Below are 23,098 nucleotides of genomic sequence, written 5' to 3'. Positions count from 1 at the left end.
TTTCTCTCCATCTCTGTCTTTCCTTCTGCATTTCTCTCTACTTTCTCATTTTGCCTCCCTCTCCTCCTCCTCCTATCTCTTTCTCTCTCTCTCTCTTGGCTCAAATCCCCATCTTCCCAGCTGCTCCCCAGGACCCTTGACTTGAATCTCTTCCTCAGCCAGTCCTTGTCCCTCTGCCTGCCTCCCCACCAGCAAACACTGACCTCCAGCCCAAGTTCTCCTTCCCTAGCCTTACCCAGCCCTTTGGGGAAGTCTAGCTTCTCCATATGATTCTAGAAGGGGATTGGGAACCAGAGATGTCCCTTCCTTCTCAATCCTCCACTGTAGAGAGACCACTGGGGAAAGTGGCTTTCCATAATCCAGTGGGGCAGTAGCTTCCCAGCAGCTCCTCCCAATGGGGACACATTCCTTCAATTGAAAAGCCTCTTGCTGAGCATCTATGTCCAAGATTCTGGGAACACAACAAACATGAAGGTGACCTGACCTCTTCTCCCCTCTTTCCAGTGAGGGGGACAAAAAATAAACAAAGAATTTAGACACTGATTTTAATTATCTGTCACTAAGATAATGGCCAAAATATCAGGTTAGAAGGTGACTTGGGGTGGAACCAGGGTTACTTTAGGTTGAAAGATCAAGGAAAAGTATCTCCAAATAACTGACATTTAAACTAAGACCTACAAGATGAGAAGGAATCGGCTATGCTGAGGGGCAGGAAAAGAGGATTTCAAGCAGAAGGTACAGCAAATGCAAAGATCCTGCTCCTGGAAAGAACTTGATACAGTCAGACAACAGGAATAAGGCTCATGTAAATGGAGAAACAGAAATAAGGACTAAAACTCAAGAGATGAGGTTGGAGACATCAACTGCCAGGCTCTGAGTATCTTTGGAGTAGGCAAAATGGAATTTGTATTTTACTTTTTATGTCATGGGTTTGGGGCTGGGGCACGCCTGTCATCTCATTCACATGGTCATTGGTTCCTGAGGGCAGGAGGATGGGAAAGAGCAGACATCAGGACATAGATCATTTCATGGTTGTGGCTTGGATTTACAGGTTCATTTAAAAGTGGTACCTTTCCCCTTCTCTTTTCCAACTCCACCCCACCAGGGCTTCAGCAATTCTGACTCACCTAGTCCCCCTCACAGGGCCCACATCTAGGGCCCTACCTCAGGTGTAGTGGCTGTCATCACTACAGTCGCCATCACCATCATCCCCGTCATTATCACCATCCCCCTTATCGTCATCACCACCATCATCACCACCAGCACCACCACCACCACCACCATCCTCACTGCTGGGGGCTCTAGCTGACATAGGGATGAGCACAAGGAACAAACTACAGTGTCCTTCAAGGTCTAGCTCAAATTTTTGCCATAAAGTCAACGACAAGCGTATTTAATCCCATAACCATTTACAGAATGCCTGCTACATGCAATACAGAGAGAAGCAGACCCCCCGAGTAAGCTAATATGGATGCTGACATCAAGAGCTGCTCTCGTTTATTGGACACTTGCTAAGGGCCAGTCCCCTTGCTAAGGGTTTTACATGAATTACCTCCCTAAATCCTTATGATAATCCTATGAGCCTTTCCACTTTTCTGATGAGAAAATTGAGACATGGGGAGTTGAAGCAATCAATTAGGCAAATTAAAAGCTGTCTACTCCATCCCTACCCTGGAGGCACCTTTTGGTTACTCGGCTTGCCCCCAACCCCCTAAAACTCTGTACTAAGGGATTGACACGTTACCTTAAAGGGAACATATAGTTGAGCCCAGGGGAATAAGAGGTCAATTTGCCCAAGTGAATTCCAATCTGAGCACCTCTAATTTATTTATACTTGTTTTCTGTGAAACTGTTTCTTCATGTGCAAAGAAAGAAAAAAGAATCATTGCTCAAAAATTGGTGACTAGTGGAATAGTAATAGCAGTTTTAGAACTCATATCCATGTCAGCCCGTATGGATACCTTCTCAAGCCCAAGAAGGATGACCTAACTAATGGTAGAGTTTCAGGCATGCTGTCAAGAAGCATGAGTGTGTGCTTAGGTGCTCAGTTGTGTCTGACTCCTCGTGACCATTTGGACTGTAGCCTGCCAGGCTCCTCTGTCCATGGAATTTTCCAGGCAAGAACAGTGGAGTGGGTTGCCATTTTCCTCCTCCAGGGAAACTTCCCGACCCAAGGACTGAACCTACGTCTCCTGTGTCTCCTGCATTGCAGGCAGATTCTATACCCAGTGAACCATCAGGGAAGCCTGTTGTCAAGAAGAGGGGATAGTATATTTTTGAGTGAAAATCTGGGAGTGATGGCTGATCCAGGAGCAAAAGGTTTCAGTAGGGACAATGTGTCCCTCTGGGCTAAGTGTCCTTCCTTCTCCATAGTGATACTAAAGGGGAACCTCCTTACTGCACCCCAGCACCAACAATCCTCTCCCACAAGCCCTCCCTCTGAATCACAAGCTATTTCGCCCCTTCTGGAACGCATGACTAATCAGCGCCTCATCGAAGGCAATACTCAGTCGTGCTGTGGCGTGAAGGGACTCGTGCACCACATATCACCCCAGCTGCTCTTACAAGCAGGAGATCAATAGTCCAGCAATAGACATTTCATAATTAAAAGTAGACGAAGAAGAAGATGAAGAAGAAGAGGGAGGAGGAGAAGGAGGAGGGTGGTGGGGAAGGCAAGGACCCTGGCAGATGGTCCTTCCTCTTCCTTAGCCCTCTGGTTCCCAAGGCTCTGGCGGATTTGCTAGGACAATAAGTCCTGTTTGGAGCTGCCCCAAAAGGCCAGCTGGGAAAGGACTTCAGTAAATTCATGTAGTCCGTCCCCCTGCCTGGAGGATAAATGCTGCCATTTTTAGGCTTCTGAAGTGCCATTTAAGAACTTCTTAATGCCTTTCTGCATCACCCGAAGCCGGCTGGAGTGGACGTCGGTTCCTATTCTCTACCCACCATCCGTCCCCATCCTTAAGTTAAGCTTTCAGCTCTTCCTCTGGGAAGATCTTCACCTCAGGGTCATTCGGTCCAGCATGGGATGAACATGACCTCCCCAACCTGGAGGTGGGCATGTGGACAGATCTGACCAGTAAGAGCAACCTATTAATTCTCAAGACCAGAAGGACTGGTTGACGGACGCACATGTGACCTAAATTAAGTCAATCTGGGTAAATTCTGGGACTTCTGCTGCAACTGTTCCTCTCTCAGCTGGGGTTGGACAACAGACACCTGAAGCCACTGTGGGCCATCTTGTCACCGTGGATTTAAAAAACGACTTCCAGCCAGCATGCTGGACAACAAAGCTGACAAATGGAAATGTGGGGGGAAAGGAAATCAATCAAGTCTCAGCAAAACTGGTGGGCCTCTGAATACAGCCATGCAAAACTCCAGGTTAGGCTCTTAATTATGAGACCTCATAAATCCTCTTTTGCCTAAATTATTTTGAATGAAACTTTCTTCCTTGTATATTAAAGAGTCCTGAAAAATTCACTTTTGTCTTTCTGGGTCCACCCTTCCAATCAATGAGTTGCTTAATGTAAAGGGAAAAGGCACAGATGGATATGGATTCAGAGTCCAGCATCCAACTCCACTGTCTACAGGCTGTGTGATCTTTGGCAAATTGCCTCAGCTTTTTGAAACTCAGTTTCCTCATTTGGAAAGTGGGTATGATACCACCACTGTAAGAGTTGTTGTGAGGATTAAATAAGACAGTATCTAGATGTCATTGCAAAGACCCATCACTTACCTTCATCACCATTTGCAACAGCAAACTGGATCTGCTAGCCTGTGCCGGTGTGGAGAAAAAAAGGTGTGGCAGCGTCAACTGGCCCCATCCTGCAAAACAGAAATTTATGAAGTTTAATTGAGGTAACAGTTTTTCTTCAAGTACAGAATTAGCTGGAGGTAGTCATGATGCGGAAGTCAAAGTGTTAGTTGCTCAGTCGTGGCTGACTCTTTGGGACTCTATGGACTGTAGCCTACTAGGCTCCTCTGTCCATGGAACTCTCCAGGCAAGAATACTGGAGTGGGTAGCAATTCCCTTCTCCAGGGGATCTTCCTGAACCAGGGATCAAAGCCAGGTCTCCTGCATTGCAGGTGGATTCTTTACCCTCTGAGCCACCAGGGAAGCCATGATGCTAAAATGAAGATAAAATATTGCTTGAACATCCAGATGCCACCATCTGCTTTCTTTGTGTTATCTTACATAAGTTTCACAATTCTGAGGAAACCAAGGTTCAGAGAGGTGCAGCAACTGTCCTAAGGTCACACAGCTGGCAAGCCTGAGTCCAGAGTCTGGGCCCCTCTTCTGGCACTGGGCTGTGCCAGTTCCCATGATGAAGCCCAGGTCTTGGATGCTGACCACGTCCTGAGCAAGCCTCGCTAAGCATCTCCCCAGCGAATCTTCTTACCATCCCTTTGAAAACCGCAAGGGACCCATTTCATGGAAGGAAAAACAGTAGTGCTAGGTGTCAGGTACACTTAAAGCGGGGATCCAAGACCCCACTGCTCAATTTGGTATAAATTGTGATTTCATATTGCACAGATTTTACCACAATGTAAAAATGGTAGAAAAATCACGTTTTAAGAGCACATATGAATACATCCTTTGGCCCACTGCTGGAAGGTACCCTGAGAAAAATCAAGCTGATGTCCTCAAACTGGAAACAACTTAACGGGTCTACCAGTGCGGCCCTGATGTTAAAATAAGGGACGCACACGCGTAAGAAGCTATTAATTATTCCAAAGACTGAAGTAGAACTGTTTGTGCTCACCATGAAAAGATGGATCCAACTATGTTAGCAAATGAAACAAGATGCAGAACAACAACAAAACACCCTGAAGCAAAAAGCCCTCCACGGCCCACCACCTCCTCCCTGTCAGCTTCACCCGCACCCCTCTCCCACACCACAGCCCTGGCAAACCCTCCTCATCACCCAGCCCCTCTGCTGGAAATGTGCTTCTTTTCCACATTCTTTAAAGGCACGCTCGTCAGCCTCTCTGTCCCAGCCCCCAGGCCCGCCCGACACAGATGGAGGGACAGTGGACCTGTTCCGGATGCCCAGCGGTATGATCGGTGGGGTCTGTGACCAGCGTCGGTCCCTGACCTTGAGTCTTTTCCTTGGTCATCCTCTGCTGACCCTGTGAATTCATGTGGGGTGGGAGGGTGAGGGGACAGAAGTGATGTGGTCAGGCATCTCCTTGGTTCCAGATGCTGTGCTGTTGTTTCCCTTCGGTGTTTTTCTCTGAATCTTTCGTTTTGTCCTTGTATTCTCCCATTTTACATGTGAGAAAAACTGAGGTCTTGGAAGAGAAAGGATTTACTCTGACGAGGTTGCCAGCTGCTTGTTGCTGGGTTCAGCGTACAAACCTCGACTGGGAGAAGAGTGCAGCAGAGCAGCTGGCATGCTCAGCAGTGCGCCAGGCCCGTAGCATTGAGACCCAGTGCTGTGGTGGGTTCTTACATCTGATCTATAATGTGTCACTCAGGCAACGCCGATACACAGGCACCAGTCGCGGGCAAACTGACCCTGAGATGACTCCTCGCTCACCATTGAAAGGGACGCCCACTTGTTAAGAAGCCTGTGGGCTGTTCTGAGAGCTGTCACCCTGTGACAATATTGACAGAGTCTGTGCCCCCACCTCATAAAACCCCAGTGTACACACTCGGGGAAAGCAAGCCCATCCTCTCTCGCTGAGAGAGTAAGTGTAAGGCATTAAGGAGACTCTGATTAAACAAACAGATGTTTTTAGTCGGCAATAGAAGTGTCAACACTATCCTAATTAATGAATGTGTTAATGGCTGTTCTCTGTTGGAAGACAATAGTCGCCGCCTTCTAGACGTATCCGCAATGACTCACGGGGCACACACAAAGATGCGCGCACAGAGACTGCACAGGGTGGGGGGTGCAAGCTGATACACCCACAGGCAGCGTCAGGGAGCACGCCCCAAGCTCACGGAAGGGACACACAGCAGTTCAGAGTCACATACAGGGAATGTGCCCCTAATCCGCAGGGACTGCGTGAGACATTCGGGATGCAGGCTGTCGGAGGACACACGTGAACACACGTTACTCAAAATGCACACACAACACGCAATACTTGGGCCATTACAATCCCCTACAGCAACACACAGTACTCACAGAGCAGCCACATCACCCACACAACATCACACAAAACACATGCGCCATACATAGTGTTCACAGGACACACCCACATCAGCCCGTGACACATGTACCACGCACACAAAACATCCGTACTTGCAGCGCACACTGAACACAGAACACACTCACTCAGTGAGCACACACCACAGCCACAGCTCACCACCACACACACACGCACAGTTCCAGAATAGAGCTCCCGGCTCCCAGAGTTCTAGCCTGACACACAGCACACCTCCATGCACACACACACTCTGTGTCAATAGTAATAACACTCTGTATACCCACCGTGTTTCAGACTCTGTAATAAGACATGAAAACAGAAATGAAGCGGGTAGAGTCTCTTTCCTCCAGCCTATCCTAAGACCACAGAGAAGCCTTGGTAGCTCCCTGTGAGAGGTACCAAGAGAACGCCTCTACCTCATTTACATGTCTGTGTTTTGGCATTTATACATATTTTCATGTGTTTCAACAAGGTAAAATATGGGAAGGAGCTTACTATGAGGAAACAGAACTGGAGAACAGCAAGGCAAGCTGCAGCCACTCAGTGATCTTTTTAACAAAGATGTTGAGGGAAAAAATATTCTGTAACTCTTATCGTATTTGTCCTTAGCAATGGTGCTTTTATTTACCTCAAAGGCTATGGATAGTAGAGAACTGAACAGCTCTTCCTTTTCACCCTGGCTGCTAGGAAGCTCTGAGCTGTATTTCTGACCCACACATAGTAGGGATGTTGGTTTCTAGCACACATTTCTGAGTGTTATATCCGGCGCTGTCTTATGTCCCCTCAAGTGGTTTTCTTTCCTTCTATTTTTAAAATATATATATATATATATATATATATATATTTAAATGAATACATTCTTTCTGGAACAATATGGGGATAAGAAGAAAGATTTTAACTAGATAGATATGTTAGGGAAGTTTAGCTCCTGTAACAAAGAACCTCCAATTCTCAATGGCTGAGCATGCCAAAGGTTTATTTCTTGTTCAGAGCACAGTCATGCGAGTCAGCATGGCACAAACCATTGTTCCACACGATCAGGAAGCCAGGCTTCTTTCCATCAAGTGGCAGTTAGAGAATGTAGGATCGTGTCCTGTAAGTGTAGCTGTATCTTTATCCCCAACTCACAGTAGGGCCTCGGGAATGACATGCGCTAGGATCCAAGGTCTTGTCCCAAGGAAGAAGAGACAGCCTTCAATGGGCAAGAAAGACAAGACCTCAGGTCGGGTCAGTCTCTAAACTAGGCATTGAGGACAAGCCAATCCTGGGTCTGCAGGGAAGGGTAACAGCAGATGTGCAGACAGATATCTGGACAAACCAACAGAAAAGAGAAGTGGTGGGGAGACTGTGGAGACCAGAGGGCACTCCCTTCTAGTCAAAGACCAGGACACAAGATGCTGGTTGAGGGCCCTTGTGGCAGGCAGAAAGAAAGGCAGAGCCTGGGTCAAGACAGCCCTGAGTGTCAGACACCAGAACCCTCTCTTCACAGCCCAAGCTTCTAATAACCCAACTTCTCTTGGGTGCTGAGAACTATGCTGAGTGCTTTGCTTGCAATCATGGCATCCATTTCCATAGTAGCACCGTACGGCTCAATACATCCGTGATCCCAATCCTACCACAGTGGACAGTGAGGCTCAGAGAGATGAAAAGACTCACCTGAATTCACACAGGCAGAAAAGAGCACCATCAGAGGCTGAAACAGTGCACCCTCCAGGGCCCTCCCCTGTGTTGTGATCATTGCTGCAGTGGGCTGGGCTACATGGGTTAATCAGGGGGCAGGAGTAACTAGCCTAACTCTCAGAGTCAGCCACGGATCATGAGCTCAGTCCCCAGCTCTGTGTAATGCACCGAAGCTCGGGGCCTCATTTTTCCCACCCATAGAATGGGGCTAATGATACTTTCCATTGCAGAGCTCCGCAAGATGCAACATCCTCTAGCCCAGTGCCTGGCATACAGGAGGGGCCTCTGTTATTACTGTTGTGTTGTTGTTGTTGAAGGGATGGAGGAATCAAGGATCAGGCTGCTATCCCCAGCCAGGAGACAAGTAATTTGGGGATGCAGTAGCAGAGGCCGTGGAGAGGGATAGCTGTGAAGGAGATTAAGGAAATTCACGCGGAATATATGTACATCTGGTACGTATGGCACTTTGGCAAAGGCAGAGTGGGGACGGATGCACTTCTCCCCAGAAAGATGTGAACGGCATTTGGCATTGCGTGTTGTTCAAGCCAGGAGCAGTCCTGCGTGTGTTTCTGTGTGTTTCATGCAAATGTGGGCGTGTGTAGATGTAAATTGCACACGGCTCGGAGACACAGGAGCGGGTGGGAACAAAAGAAAAGCACAGGCACTCACCTCCCCTACACACAAGAAACCAGGCTCGTGGGATCCGGAATGGCTGCAACGTGGACCTCAGTCCCCTCTTACACTGTGGGTCAGAAGCAGGCACTTGGCCTCAGTGGACTTGTCTATAAAATGAGACCCAGATCACTTGGCCTTGATGCTGGGGCTGGATTAGATCTATCTTGGAGGTTCCTTGTGGCTCAAGATCCAAGGCCAATGAGAGGGGACGATATGTCCAAACAGGAGAGGAAGAACAAGTTCTAAGACAGGATCATGGCTCCTTCATGTCAGGACACGTGGGAGAGAAAGAGGGTAGACAGTGGCCAAAAAAAAATCCAATGTCTCAAGGAGATGGCAGAGAAGGCAATGGCAACCCGCTCCAGTACTCTCGCCTGGAAAATCCCACGGATGGAGGAGCCTGGTAGGCTGCAGTCCATGGGGTCGCGAAGAGTCGAACAAGTCTGAGCGACTTCACTTTCACTGTTCACTTTCATGCATTGGAGGAAATGGCAACCCACTCTGGTGTTCTTGCCTGGAGAATCCCAGGGACAGGGGAGCCTGGTGGGCTGCCGTCTGTGGGGTCACACAGAGTTGGACACGACTGAAGCGACTTAGCAGCAGCAGCAGCAAGGAGATGGGGAAAGAAAAAGGAAGAACTCTAAGAAATATTGAGAAAAAAATACTAGAGCTTAGAATATTGATAGCAGGTCTTTCACCTGTAGCCATGCCCACTCTCTGAGGTCTCCTGCCCAAAAGGTATTTAGTCCCCAGAGACTCATCCTCCTTGCAGAGGGGACGTGATCCTTGCAGTGAAAGTCATCAGCAGAGACAACTGGAGAGGAACCAGAGACAGCATCTCCGTCTCCAAGACCCTGCCCTTGAGAGAGGAACCCCTGCTTTAAGCCCCTTGTGTGCATGCGTGCTAAGTTGCTTCCATCATGTCTGACTGTTTGGGACCCTGTGGACTGTAGCCCGCCAGGCTCTTCTGTCCATGGGAGTCTCCAGGCAAGAATACTGGAGTGAGTTGCTATGCCCTCCTCCAGGGGATCTTCCCAATCCAGGGATCAAACCAGGGTCTCTCATGTGTCCTGCATTGGCAGGTGGGTTCTTTACCACTAGCGACACCTAGAGGGCCCGTTTTTAAGCCCCTTAATGGTCCCCAAACAGAAGACCAGCACCAAAACTCAGGGAAACTAATCTGGAAGCTGGAAGAAGGACTCCAGTATCAGCCTGGCTTGGGTGGCTGGTCCTGGGATCAGTTTGTGCAGATCACATGTCCTTGGCCAGAGCTTTTGTCTCTTGGGACCTCAATTTCCCCATCTGTGAAATGGGGCTGAAAATAGAAGCTACTCCCCAGGATGAATGTGAGGATCCACAGCCGTAGTTTTTGTCAAGTGCCTGGCAGAGAGTGTGGCCGAGAATCAGAATACTGTATTGGTCATTCACTGCCCAGCCCCCTGGCTTTTGTTGGAGGTCAGGGGGGGACACGGCCGCATTCAAACTTCTTTGCCATATGTTTGATTTTACGAAATCAGAACTGTCCTTACGAAATCTCCTTAATGTCCTTAAGAAAGTCCTTCCTTTAGCCAAACACACCCAAACACTTTCTTTTTCTAAAATGTTTGTCTCCTCCAGCCGCCTTTCCACTTATGTATTGATTTAGAAGAAGATCAAAATACAACCTGGGAAGCTGTAAGCTGTAACACTATTTTTTTTTCCCCTCTCGGTACACTCTGCTTATGTGTAAACAGCAAATTGCAAATTATTTCCTCTTTATTTGTCAACTCCTCAAGCCACCTCTGGGTCCCTCGGAATGAGTAATGGGCTCTGGGACATCGTGTGACAATTGGCTTTGTGTAGATATTTATCTCCAGGGAGTCTGCTTCTGGCTCTTGGGTATTCCAGCAGAGAGTGCCAGGTTGGGGGAGGGGGTCAGACCTACATGATCTGGGGGCTTTTTTACTCCCTCTGCAGAGCCTCTTTTGGGGAGAGGGGTGGCAGCGAAGACCACAGACACATGATACAAAGAGAGACTGGTTGAAAAAAGCTCAATTGGGCTGATCTTTGAGTTTCATTTGCTGTCTCAGAATCTCTTTTGATTCCTGTTACACAGAGCAGAGAATACCTGCTCCCAGGAACCCCCAAACCTTGCACCTCCAGATTCCATCCTTAGAATCTTGTGAAACTCAACAGTCTTTGGGGACAAGACAAGGAGTACAGGTGGCTATGAGTTAGTCGCTCAGTTGTGTCCAACTCTTTGCAGTCTCATGGACTGTAGCCTGCCAGGCTCCTCTGTCCATGAAATTCTCCAGGCAAGAATACTGGAGTGGGTTGCCATTCCCTTCTCCAGGGGATCTTCCTGACTCAGGGATTGAACCCAGATCTCCTGCATTGCAGTCAGATTCTTTACCATCTGTGCCACCAGCTACAAATTCTAAGCTGTGAAGTTTTACAACGTCTGGTTCAAATTTTGGTTCTGCCCCTGAAAGAGCACCAGGATTCTGGGCAAGAAATCTAACTTCCCTGTGCCTCTGTTTCTGCATCTTTAAAATGGATACAACCCTGAAGCTACCCTGGAGGCTGTCCTTTGCAGGAATTAGGAAAAGGCAGCCCTTTCTGGCAGAGAGATTAGAGAGCAGCAGCCCCTCCCCAAAGTGAGTGCAAGCCTGCCCCAGGATCTAGGGAGCAGGGTACAGACTGGGTCAGCTCTCCCTGACCCTTTGGTGGGAGCTCTTCTGTAGGACACGGCCCGCACAGCTGGAGCTGGCAGCCTGGCTCATAGAGCGCCCACAGGAGCCAGGCTCGAGGGTGAGCACTCAGTATCGGGCAGCAGTCATGGTCACGGTCGTCATACATTACTACTTGAATGATTTTGACTCTTAAGATCCACAAAAAGCTAGGCACTCTGAAACTCTGTCATGTCTTTAACATGTGGAGGAAAAAGGATTAGGCACTCAGTCATGTCCAACTCTTTGCAACCCGATGGACTGTAGCCCACCAGGCTCCAATGTCCTTGGGACTCTCCAGGCAAGATTACTGGAGGGGATTGCCGTGCCCTCCTCCAGGGGATCGTCCTGACCCAGGGATCAAACCCGTGTCTCTTATGTCTCTTGCACTGGCAGGTGAGTTCTTTACCACTAGGGAACAGTAATACCAGCTGGTGCTGGGCTTCTGGTTAGACAATGTATATGTCAAGTTCCCACAGTTCAGTGCCTGGCACAGGCTAGGTGCTCAGAAAATGTTAGTTCCTTCACAGCAAGCAAAAGGAGACCTCCTCACCATGGCTTTTTCCCCTTTAGCACAAGCTTCCATGGTCAATGTACTTAGAAGACATATCGAACCATTTTGATGAAAATACTCAGCAGTGTGAGGTACAACCTATTTGCAAGCCAAAAGCATCAAGTCTGGAATCAGGACACTGGGTGTCTAGTCCCTGGGTACCCGTCCCTCCCCCCGACTCTGCAACTTTGGATAAGTCACAGGCTCTCTGAGATTTGGTTTCCCTTTCTGTGAACCCAGGGGTAGAGGAAGCAGTGGTTATTGAATATTTTGTACAAAAGTGGCTGCCTTAATTCCAAACAAGCCTGTGTATAATCATAGTGTACAAATCGTGCAAAACAGAGATGCTCTGATTGAAGCAAGGTCCATGGAAGAGCCAAACATCCCACCACCTCCACCCCCAAACACACACACTTTTTCTCACCCTGCAGCACCCTCTGATGCTATTTTGAGGAAGAACAGGGCTCTGGGAATGCAACGTGGCAGCCATCAGACTCAGATCCCCTTCCTGCTGGGATATTCCAAGATGCTGTGTTTGTGCTTTGACATTCACTGCCTTGCCACCCAATTCATCCTGACCTGGAGTGGTGTGTGTGTGTGTGTGTGTGTGCCACAAACAAATGCTCAGAAAGAAAGCAAAAAGAAGTTCCAGCAGCCATTAAGGGGAAATTACAAATGCATTTTTCTCTGCCTCCGGCACATTAATAAAAGAGATTACAAAACTGGAAGTGAGTCGAAGCCGGGCAGCCTCACAACAATTGGAAGGCGGGAGGTGGGGCGGGGGTTGGGGTGGGGGGACGGCTGCTTCCTGTACAGTCATCTGATTTCATGGCCGTTCCCATGCTGAGAGAATCTGTCTGCAGCGGCTGCAGGGAGGACAAGGAGCTCATGCATTAAACATCAGGGGACCCTCCCAACAAGCACTGTGGGCTGGGAGAAGGACAGGGAGGAGGACCGGCTGGGGGGTGTGCTTGTGACATGCCCTGGCACGGCAGTGCCAACGGGCAGAGACCCAGAGATTGTTTAGGGTGGCCTCCAGAAATATTGCTGAAAACTGCAGGGTGGGAGATGAAAGAGGGTGTCAGATACAAAAAGTGCAAAGATATTTTAGCGTCTTGAAGACGAGGCGGGTCCCCATGGTCACTTTCTCTCCAAAGTCATAGGGAGGGGCATCTGTGTGCCATGAGCTCGAAGCTAGATGCTAGAGGTGGTCACTGGGGTAGACAGATATGGACCCTGATCCTTCACCCTTCGATATGTCCATACCTTCTACCCTGACACTTTGAAGCCTCTCCTCTTAGACGGTACATCCTTGTCCACTGACTGAGCTTGACCGCTTGCCTAGCTTTGGCCAACGATACTGGACTAGAAGGGCCAAGGTACTAGTTCAGGGATGAGACCTCAAGAAACCACATGTGTTTCCACTTTTCCTCTTGTACCTCTGCCCTCGCTATGTTCTGGTTAGACTGCTGGCCCATAGAGGACGACGCTCATGTGGAGCTGAGCCAGACACCGCCTGTAGCTCGGAGCTCTCCCAGCTGACTCGCAGGATAAGGCTAGATGAAAAACAAATGCCTATTGTTGCATGCAGCTGAGATTTAGTGGCTGTTGTTACACAGCAACAGCTGACTGACACAGTTACATATGCAGTCATGCGTTTTATTTACCTGTTCATTCATTCAGTAACTATTTCCTGACCATGTCCGTGCCAGGCATGTGGTAGGCTGCAGGGATAGGATGGTTAGTAAGAAGTCTGTGAAAATGGGTAGAGATTTCATACTTATTAATTCAAGGATTAAACACCTACAGTGTTCCAGGCATGAAAATAAGAGCAGCAGTTACAGCAGCAAGCAAAAGTATAGAAGGCCCTGTACTCAAGATGTTTACAGACAGCAGATCAAGCAAGCAACAAGGCAGAAAAACTCCCAAGACCCCTGATTAAGAAGTTTATCTCTTCCTTTTAAGCTAGCCACTGACCAGGGGAGAAGCCTTTACCCTAGAAAGCGTTAAGTACCAGGACGAGATACCTCCAAGCAACTCAGAGGAAGGACATCCAGGAGCCTGGGGTTGGAGACAGGAAGAAGGTAGGTTAGAGAAGGTTTCTCAGGGCCCAACATAGCTGAGTTGAGCACTGAAGTTCAACTAGTTCACAGACAAAGAGAGAAAGGGCAGGGGAGGAGCATCAGGCAGAAGGCAGCAGGAACCAAGGCAGGAAAGAGCATGGTGCCTGAGGGTTGACACAGACTTGTGTGTTTTGCTGGAAAACAGAGTGTAAGAAGGAGACGCAGGAGATGAGGGCTGAGAGGAACCAGAGCGTCCAGGATTTTGGATGCCAGGCTGAGATACTTTGACTTGATCCAAAGAAGGGAAATAGCCACCAAAGGGTTTGAGTATCAGATTGCCCTCTGAGACTTTTGGAAAAGTGGAGATAGGGTGAGACTGAAGGCAAGGAGGTCAGGAGGAGGCTGAGCAACAGTCCAGGAGAAAGAGGACACCCATGCTGGGGCAACATGGGGGTGAGAGATGGCCCCACCTTTGGAATGATGGAATTGGAGATAGTACAGCTGGGCGTGTCCTGGGACCACCAAGCTCCATCCACTCTTTTTGCAAAAGTTGGGTCTTAGAGAAGAGGAGTGTCCTACACTCAGGTCTCATAACAGGCGAGTTTAGGGCTTGGGACTGTACACAAGATCCCCATTCCTATTCCCAAGCTCACTCCATGACCCCACTCTATGCCCCAGTCTCCACCATCCGATTAATAACAATAATTAAAGAACAATAATGACGAGTGCTAGGCTCTGTGCCCAGCACATTGTGCGTAAAATCTCACTGAATCCTCCCAACACTCTGGTCACAAGTCCCCATTTTACAGATAAGAAACCTGTGGATCCGGAGGTGAAGCCACTTAAACTCGAGCCTCAGCGACGGTCTTAGTCGGTTTGTGCTGCTACAACAAATACCAAAGGCTGAGTGGCTCGAAGGATAAATTTACTTCTTGCAACTCTGGACCCTTGAGAAATCAAGATCAAGATGTCGGAAGATTCTGTCTCTCGTGAGGCCTCTCATTCTGGCCTATAGACGGCTGCCTCCTCAGTGTGTGACCTCCCCTCCTCTGTGTGTGCGTGCATGGAGAGAGAATGCGTGTATATGTGTATGGATGAGACAGCGATCTGTACCTTTTTTTACCACCATTAGGACACTAATCCCATTATAGGGTCCCCACCCTCATGACCTCATCTAAACCTATTTACCAGGACTTCCCTGGAGTTCCAGGGGTTAAGACTTTACCTTCCAATGCAGGGAGTGTGGGTTCTATCCCTGGTTGAGGGAGCTAAGATCCTATGTGCTTCAAGGCCAAAAAAAAACCCAAAACATAAAACAGAAGAAATATTGTAACACATTCAAATAAATACTTTTTTAAAAAAGAATCTCAAATCAATATTTAAAAAAAATTAAAAATAAACCTATTTACCTCTTAGAGGTCCCACCTTCCAAATACCATCACACTAGGGGTTATGGCTTCAACGCTGGAATTTGAAGGGGGAACACAAGCATTCTGTCTGTAACAGTAACCTCGTTGGGAATAATTGTGCAGCTCCTGTGTAGAATTAGGGCCAAGGGCTAACTGAAGTAAGGAATATATGTGCCTGGCACATGGAAAGCTCTCAGCAGAGAAGAGTGACCACAAAGATGATGACAGCGATGGTGATGATGATGAAAAAGCCAGCTCTGTACCCTGGTCTTGTCTCCACTGGGTGACTTGCAGCCAGTCGCCTAACTCTTTGGGCCCCCGTCTTTCCAATAAAGACTTTAGTCTAGAGCAGTGACTCTCAGGGTGTCTCCCGGGGCCAGCGGCATCACCATCCCCCAGGAGCTTGTTGGAAGTGAGCATTTCTGAGCCCTCCCTGGACCAAGGCTGAGAATCTGGGAGGAGCACTCGGCAGTCTGCGTTTAACAAGCCCTCCCGGTAAATCTGATGCATGTTCAAGCTTGATCTGGTCTACGTGAATGATTTTTCAATTTTTTTAAAATGACGTAAATGCTTTCTTGTAAACAAAACCGGGAGAAGGCAGGTACATAAAGCAGATAAAAAGCAGTGGTGCTAGCCTGGAGCAGAAGCCAGGTCCATCCTCCCACTCTTGCCCGCGTACAGGCCAGGGGGAGGTGGACGCTCTCCGCACTTTGTGTCAATTCCTCCTGCCAACCACAGCCCGAAGCTCCCCACTGCCCGCCTGCCTCCTCCCAGCCTCCCTTCCTGTTGACATGCTCCGTGAAGTATGGATTTGTTGTGGCCTCGTGCAACCTGGTCTATTTCTTCTCTCCTTCTTTATTTATTTATTTTTCTTTTTTTGGAAAATAGGTTTGAGCCTGTGATTCAGTTAATTATTTCCCAGAGCACCGGTTTGGTGGCTACGGCACAGCACGAGGCAGGAGAACAGGAGACGGGTCCTTGGAAGCTTCTTTCCAGAAAATCTAATTTCATCATTGAGAAATCTTCTGTCTTAAGCAGCCTCCTCCGCCACCACCACCATAAATTTACATATTCTATATGCCGCTGCCGCCAGAACGCACTGGGCCCGATTTGCATAATGCTGCTGGAGGGGCTGGCGCTTCTCTTGAACCCGAATGCAGCAGGAGCAAGGAAGCAATTATTAAGCTGTAGACACTGGCAGGGAGAGAGGCCTCAGATGGATTTCGACTCCAAACCTCATTCGCAGCCTAGGCTGCTCATTACCCGAGGCTGACAGTGGACCCCAGGGCCCGGAACACCACTGAGGGGCTCTCTTCAGGTTATATCTACAGCCAGGCCAAGGCTGGGTGAGGTTGAGTGGCTTTGGCTTTTCCAGTCTCGATGGCTGGAGCAATCTTGACTCTTTTCCCACAGGCAAATTTGTTCCTTGGATGGTTTTGTGGAGTTGCCTTTGCCAACACGTCCCTGCACCTTTCTGTAACACCCTTTCAAACAGCTTCAAGACAAGCTGGCAAGGGTTTGCCCACCTCCATGCAGACAGCCCACCAGAAATGATTAAGAAAATGATCTTCCACAAAATCCCAGGTGGGAAAGGGTGGGTGGAAGCAGGGATTCTTGAATGGCACAGTGGTCCTGCTTCACATCTATCCAAACTCAGGCTGCCTGAGAAGGGGGGGTCTTCCCCACCCTTGGCCTCTGGTTGGCAGATAGTCCATGTATACTTGAGCTCTGGGTCTCAGACTAGGGGTTCTTTGATGTTCCAGGATCCACAGGCCACTCTCTGTAGTTTCAAGACCTTCCAGAGCTCTGAGCTTGAACTCCAAGTCACTCCATGACCCACCACTCCCAACCTGAGTAGTCTGTGGATGAAAATGGCCACTTCCGAGCGTGGGGTACCATTTTGGTTTGACTCCAGCATTGATGTAAAGGCTTCCTTATGCAGTCAATGCTCAAAGAACAAGTCTCAAGCATAGGGTGATCTCTTGGTCGGACTTCAAACCCAGCCCTTCCCGACAGTTTTTTCAACCAGATTAATTCACAAAAGCAACCAGACAGAAAACCACCTGCCAACTTCCTACGGGTGAATTCCATGGGCACACTTTTCAGGCGACGCCAACAAAAGCAGTAGACCCGCTTGATAAGTTTACCGACAGAACACACACCGTCAGCAGGAAAGTGGAGGACTGGCTGAGGACAGCCAGTGCTTTGCTTCTGATAGTTCATAATCAGCTAGGCAACTTCAACTTTTTCCAGCAAACATCTGTTATTTCTGAGGAAGTGGAAATACATTTGCAAACACCAGTTTCACTCCTGGCTGCCTTGATGTTCAAAATTGGTGGCGTTCATCAGAAAAGCCATGACACCAGAGATGGCCCATGGCATGAAAATTTCGCTCCATGCCAGTATTTGAACAGAAAGTCAGTTGTTGGAAATTTGAAACAGCAGGTTTTTCCACTGAGGGGGAAAAAAAAAAAGCATCTCCACTTACTAAGAGGCACCGTCTCCTCAAAAGACCTCAACATTTTGTCCTCAGCGCTGACTGTCTCATTGCAAGAATTTGGAGGGGACTCACTTTTTCCATGATTGCATCCAACACTGAATTATTTCTCCAAGAAAAGGAGATTGCTCCTGATTAGCCAAACCCAGGACTTCAAAAGCACAAATGGTGACTTTTCCAAAGGAAACCATTTTGGCGCATAACTGGGGTTAGTGCTTCAGAGCAACAGATGGTCTCTAACATGAGAGTCCAGGGTGCAGACATGAGTGTGTCCTCCAGCAAGTCTTTGCTGTTTCTAAACCCTCCATTTCTGGATCTGTCAAGTGAGGGTGGTAACAGTGCCTGCTGCGTAATTGTCACTGGGAGAATCAGATGAGCTCATGTGTGGTAGTGGAGTTGCAGGAAGACTAAATAATCTGCCCTCAGTTACAGAACGTTGAGGGTCCAGGCAGAGTCTGAACTCAAATGAGTTTGTTTATAGCCATCCAATTGCATGCTGGTCCCTACCACAGCCAAGGAATGCTGGAAAGCTGGTGCTTACAAAAACCCAGTCATATCCGTCGGCTTTCTGGGCTGAGCTGAGAGGGGCTAGGTTAGGAGGTCTTTGAAGGAAGATACTCAAGGGAACATGGGCTTCACTGAACAGGTCACCGTGTTTAGAAACAGAGGTCAGAGCTGTTTCCAACTAGCCTTCTTAAAGACCCAAACTTTCTTTCATTTTATAGATAAGGCCGTCTTTGCTTGCCATGAAATGCAGGCTATTGCGGTCAAGGAAATGGGAGATGAAATGGCAGGAAAAGGAAATGTACCAAAGAGAAGAGCTGAGCTTATAAAACCTGTCACCTGAGTTGTTCCCTTGAGCTTCTGGGTCGTTGTGCTGCCGGTCCTTCAGCCCCAGGCTGCACCACGGATCTGCTTTATCTCGTGCAAGCTGGTGACTGCCTTCCCTGTGTCTCTGCAGTGATGCTGCAGCCCCTGGGGGCAGGTCCTGGGGCAGAAATAAGCAGTGCCTGGTGGTTCAGTCGGTAAAGGATCTGCCTGCAATACAGCAGATCCAGGTTTGATTCTTGAGTCAGGAAGATCCCCTGGAGAAGAGAATGGCCACCCACTGCAGCATTCTTCCCTGGAGAATTTCATGGACAGAGGAGTCTGGAGGGCTACAGTCCATGGGGTCGCAAAGAGCTGGACACGACCGAGCGACTAATACTTTCACTGCTTTAATACAAAGCAACAGCAAGCAGGAAGGGGAGGAAACAGCTGCACAGTCAAAACCCAAGAGCTCACCTAGCAGAGGATCATCAGTGCTACCGTTCCTCATCTAACAAAGCCTCCTAGGACCCCGAGATCCCGCATCTAGGTATGCACACAACAAAAATGAGAGTATCTGTGTGCCAAAAGATAGGTGAGAGCACATTCACAGCAGCATTCTTTGTAACAACCTAAAACTGAGAACTACCATCAACCTCCATCAACCATTTAAACACAAAGATTGCACCATATGCCCAGAAAGGTATACTACATGACGAGACGGGCAAATCCAGCCCACCATCATATCTGACCACTTCCTGTCTTGTAAATAAAGTTTTATTAGAATGCAGCCACCTCCATTCACTACATACTGTCTACGGCGGCTTTTGCACTAACTGGCAGAGATGAGCAGTTACAGAAGAAATAGTATAGCCTGCAGAGCCTCAAGTATTTACTCCCTGGCTCTTTCCAGAACAAATTTGCCAAACCTTGCCACATAAAAATGAAAATAAACAGTCTACAACTTCCCTTGGGCAATGTGGCTGATTTTCACAAACATAATATTGAGTGAAAGAAGTGAACACAGATGAGTACCGGTTGCACAACTGCATTTGTATGAAGTGTGGAGACAAGCAGCAGAGCCAGTCTATGTTGCTGGAAGACAGGTTACTCGGGGAGGGTAGTAACTAGACAGGGCCCGTGGCGGCTTACGGGTGCTGGAAACGTGCTTATTCTCCATCTTGGGTGCTCATTCTGTGACAGTCCATTAGGATGTACACAGGTGATGTGCACACTTTCGTGTATGTATGCTGTTCATCGATAAAATTTTTTTAAATAAATAAAAAAAAAGAGAAACGGTGGGTGTGGACCACGATGCCAAGTATTTTCTCAATGTATTTCCTGGGCAGAAAGCTCAAATAACAGCCTGTCAAGTTAGAAAACAGATAACTTTAACTTTTCCACACGAGCACACATTTATGCATTCACTCTACAAATGTTTATTGATCTCGCACCACGCACCAGGTGCTGGGGATTCAGCCGGGAGGGAGCTAGACTCAGCCCTCGCCTTCCCGGCATTTGCATTCACTCTCACACAGGCCCAGGGAGTCATACGTGTGTGTCTACACCAACACACACCTCTCCATCCCCCAGACGGAGCTGCACATGTGTGCACTCCTGACCTGCAGGTCATGTCATTCTCAGGCGAATGCTTTTCTGAGTTTTGCTCTCTCTCCCCTCACATCCATAACTACCACCTCCCTCCCCACTCAGACACCAAGATTGATGGATGGAGCTCAGTTTAGCTAGCATCGCTCAGAAGGCCTGCATCCTCCGGGGGCCATGGGCCTGTGCTGGTCCCCCAGGTGAGATGGGTCAAACCAGCTGGTTTCCCCAAGGTCATACCTGGCATCTGAGACACCTCAGTTCATTTCAGTCACTCCAGTCATGTCCAACTCTTTGCGACCCCATGGACTGCAGCACACCAGGCTTTCCTGTCCATCACCAACTCCCAGAGCTTGCTCAAACTCATGTCCATCAAGTCAGTAATGCCATCCAACCATCTGATCCTCTGTTGGGCCTCCTGCCCTCGGTGTGGTCACTGCCGCCCACAGAGCATGGTCACCAGAGCCTCATGGTCTAGTGATCAAGGCTTTCCTACATGTGGATTAGTGACTGATACATGCAGAGGTTATATATTTGCTTCTCATATTCTTGGAAGAGCTTCCCAGGCAGCTCAGTGGTAAAGAACCTGCCTGCCCAGGCAGGAGGCTCAGGAGAGATGGGTTTCTTTCCTGGGTTGGGGAAGAGTCCCCTGGAGGAGGAAACGGCAACCCACTCCAGTATTCTTGCCCGAAGAATCCCATGGACTGAGGAGCCTGGCAGGCTACCATCCATGGGGTCGCAAAAGATTCAGACATGACTGAGCGACTAAGCATGCATGCACACATGTCTATAGAAGAAGGCCAGAACGTCAGTGATGGAAGGTCAGACCCCATGCCCTGTGCGTTGTGAATAAGGAAACAGAGTTTCCATAATGGGAGAAGCTGGAACAGAGCTCCACACTCAAGCAGGACTGGGTCTGCCAGACTCTAGCCAGACACCTGTCCCTAACTCCAGGTGGCTGAATGCCTCCTTGCTAAGGGGCCCTCACTGAAAGGGGCTGGCTGATCACCCTCAGGGCCTCATCACTTAGAACAAAACCAACCCCTTATTCCTTTCTGTTCCTCCAACATCCCAAGCTCTTCCCCATCCCAGGGCCTTTGCACATGCTGTTCCCTAAACCTGAAGCACCCTTCACTCTGTGTTCACAGGGCTGGTTCCTTCTCCTCGTTAGAATCTCAGCACAGAGGTCACCTTCTCAGAGAGCTGTTCCCTGAGCATCCAGTCTCAGCGAGATGCCACCTCCTTCCCCCTGCTCTCTGTCTACCTCTCTCTGTGATTCTTTGCAGCACTCAGCATTATCTGAAAAGTATTTGTTTGTCTATTCTGTGAGCCCCACTGTGGCAAGGACTGCCTTCTTGCCCACTGCTCTCCTCGTGTCTCCAAGCAGCTTGGTATGCAGGAAGCATCGAGAGCATGTTGAATGAATGAATGAACGAATGCATGAATAGAAAGAGCCTACAGTAGAGCAGCTCACAATGCAGACACATCCCCGAGGGGCTGGGTGACCCCGCGAGGTGAGAGCTTGCTCGACTGCCCTGATTAAGACCTCCCCAGTATCAGCAACAGCTCCCGGCGTATTTATATATGGAAGCATATTGACCCAGGGCTGACGGGACCCTGGCGGCGATTTGTGTTTACCTCTCTGATCAATAGGCATCTCAGTGCTCACCCCAACACAATCTACCGCTGAGCGTTGTTAATTACGTGCCTGCCTTTTCTTGCATCTCTTGACCCCTCGTGAAGTTTGTCTTTGTCCATCCTCTGCCTTGTGGATTTCTTGGGCCTGCAGCTGAGGTCAGGAGGGGGCCCGAGAGTGTTGCTTATTTTCTTCTCCTTCTGAACTAAGCGTCTGGACCACAGGTCTAGACGCCGCCCTCTTCTCTCCTGTGCATTTTCAGGAAAACACTTCTGGAGAGGCTGGGGTGGCCATGTGGTAGGAAAAAGGGCACCTTGATTCCAGCCTCAATCCTTCCCCTCACTTGCTGTGTGTCCTTGGCCCCATCCCTTTCTCTCTCTGGGCCTTGAGTCTCAGTTCAGTTCAGTTCAGTCGCTCAGTCGTGTCCAACTCTTTGCCACCCCATGAATCGCAGCATGCCAGGCCTCCCTGTCCATCACCAACTCCTGGAGTTCACTCAGACTCACGTCCATCGAGTCAGTAATGCCATCCAGCCATCTCATCCTCTGTCGTCCCCTTCCCTTCCTGCCCCCAATCCCTCCCAGCATCAGAGTCTTTTCCAATGAGTCAACTCTTCGCATCAGGTGGCCAAAGTACTGGAGTTTCAGCTTTAGCATCATTCCTTCCAAAGAAATCCCAGGGCTGATCTCCTTCAGAATGGACTGGTTGGATCTCCTTGCAGTCCAAGGGATTCTCAAGAGTCTTCTCCAACACCACAGTTCAAAAGTATCTCCCCTTCAAAATGAAAAGGCTCTCAAAGACTCCCTCAGTTCCTGATAGCATGGGATTTTTCAAGTTTGGGATCTTCAAGATTCATGAAGAATCATGAACAGCCTCCACACTTTTAATGCCCAAAGGGTCAAGCAACGCAAGTCCTGCCGACTTTCTTGACTGGGGACACTGTCCACCCTGGTAACCTCTGAATGGCACAGCTTCATTTATTCATTCCACAATCGCTCGTGCATCTAGACACACTTCCAGAAGACACTTTTGGGAGTCTGCATATGTACCTGGTATGTGCCTAGTCACTCCATCCGCCTCCCCCTGGCCACACAGAATAAAGCTCTATGATCCCTACTACATGGATGAGGACACTGAGTCCCTGCATGGCCAAGGACTCGCCCAAGGTCACACAGCTAGTGGGTGGCTGAACCAAGACTGCAAGTCAGAGTTGTCTGGCTTAAGGGTGGGTTGCCATCTGACCATTCCAACTGAGAACCCCAACCCTAAAATTCTTATCTCCTCTGCCCCCCCCTTGAAGAGAGATCCCTGGAGG

At 48.8% G+C, this 23,098-nt stretch overlaps 1 long non-coding RNA gene across 1 annotated transcript in view; it reads right to left on the bottom strand.

The window, feature by feature from the left end:
• LOC133229023 (uncharacterized) overlaps positions 1 to 23,098 on the bottom strand; it is a 99,167-nt gene that overhangs the window by 33,772 nt on the left and 42,297 nt on the right. The window contains exon 2 of the long non-coding RNA XR_009730448.1: positions 3,734 to 3,822. This is a non-coding gene — a long non-coding RNA (uncharacterized LOC133229023). The remainder of the gene's footprint in view (positions 1 to 3,733; positions 3,823 to 23,098) is intronic.

This window comes from Bos javanicus, chromosome 17, assembly GCF_032452875.1.
Source record: "Bos javanicus breed banteng chromosome 17, ARS-OSU_banteng_1.0, whole genome shotgun sequence".
NCBI lineage: Eukaryota > Metazoa > Chordata > Mammalia > Artiodactyla > Bovidae > Bos > Bos javanicus.
The sequence above is the reverse complement of the archived record's forward strand: the minus strand, read 5'-3'. Positions and strand labels throughout refer to the sequence as shown.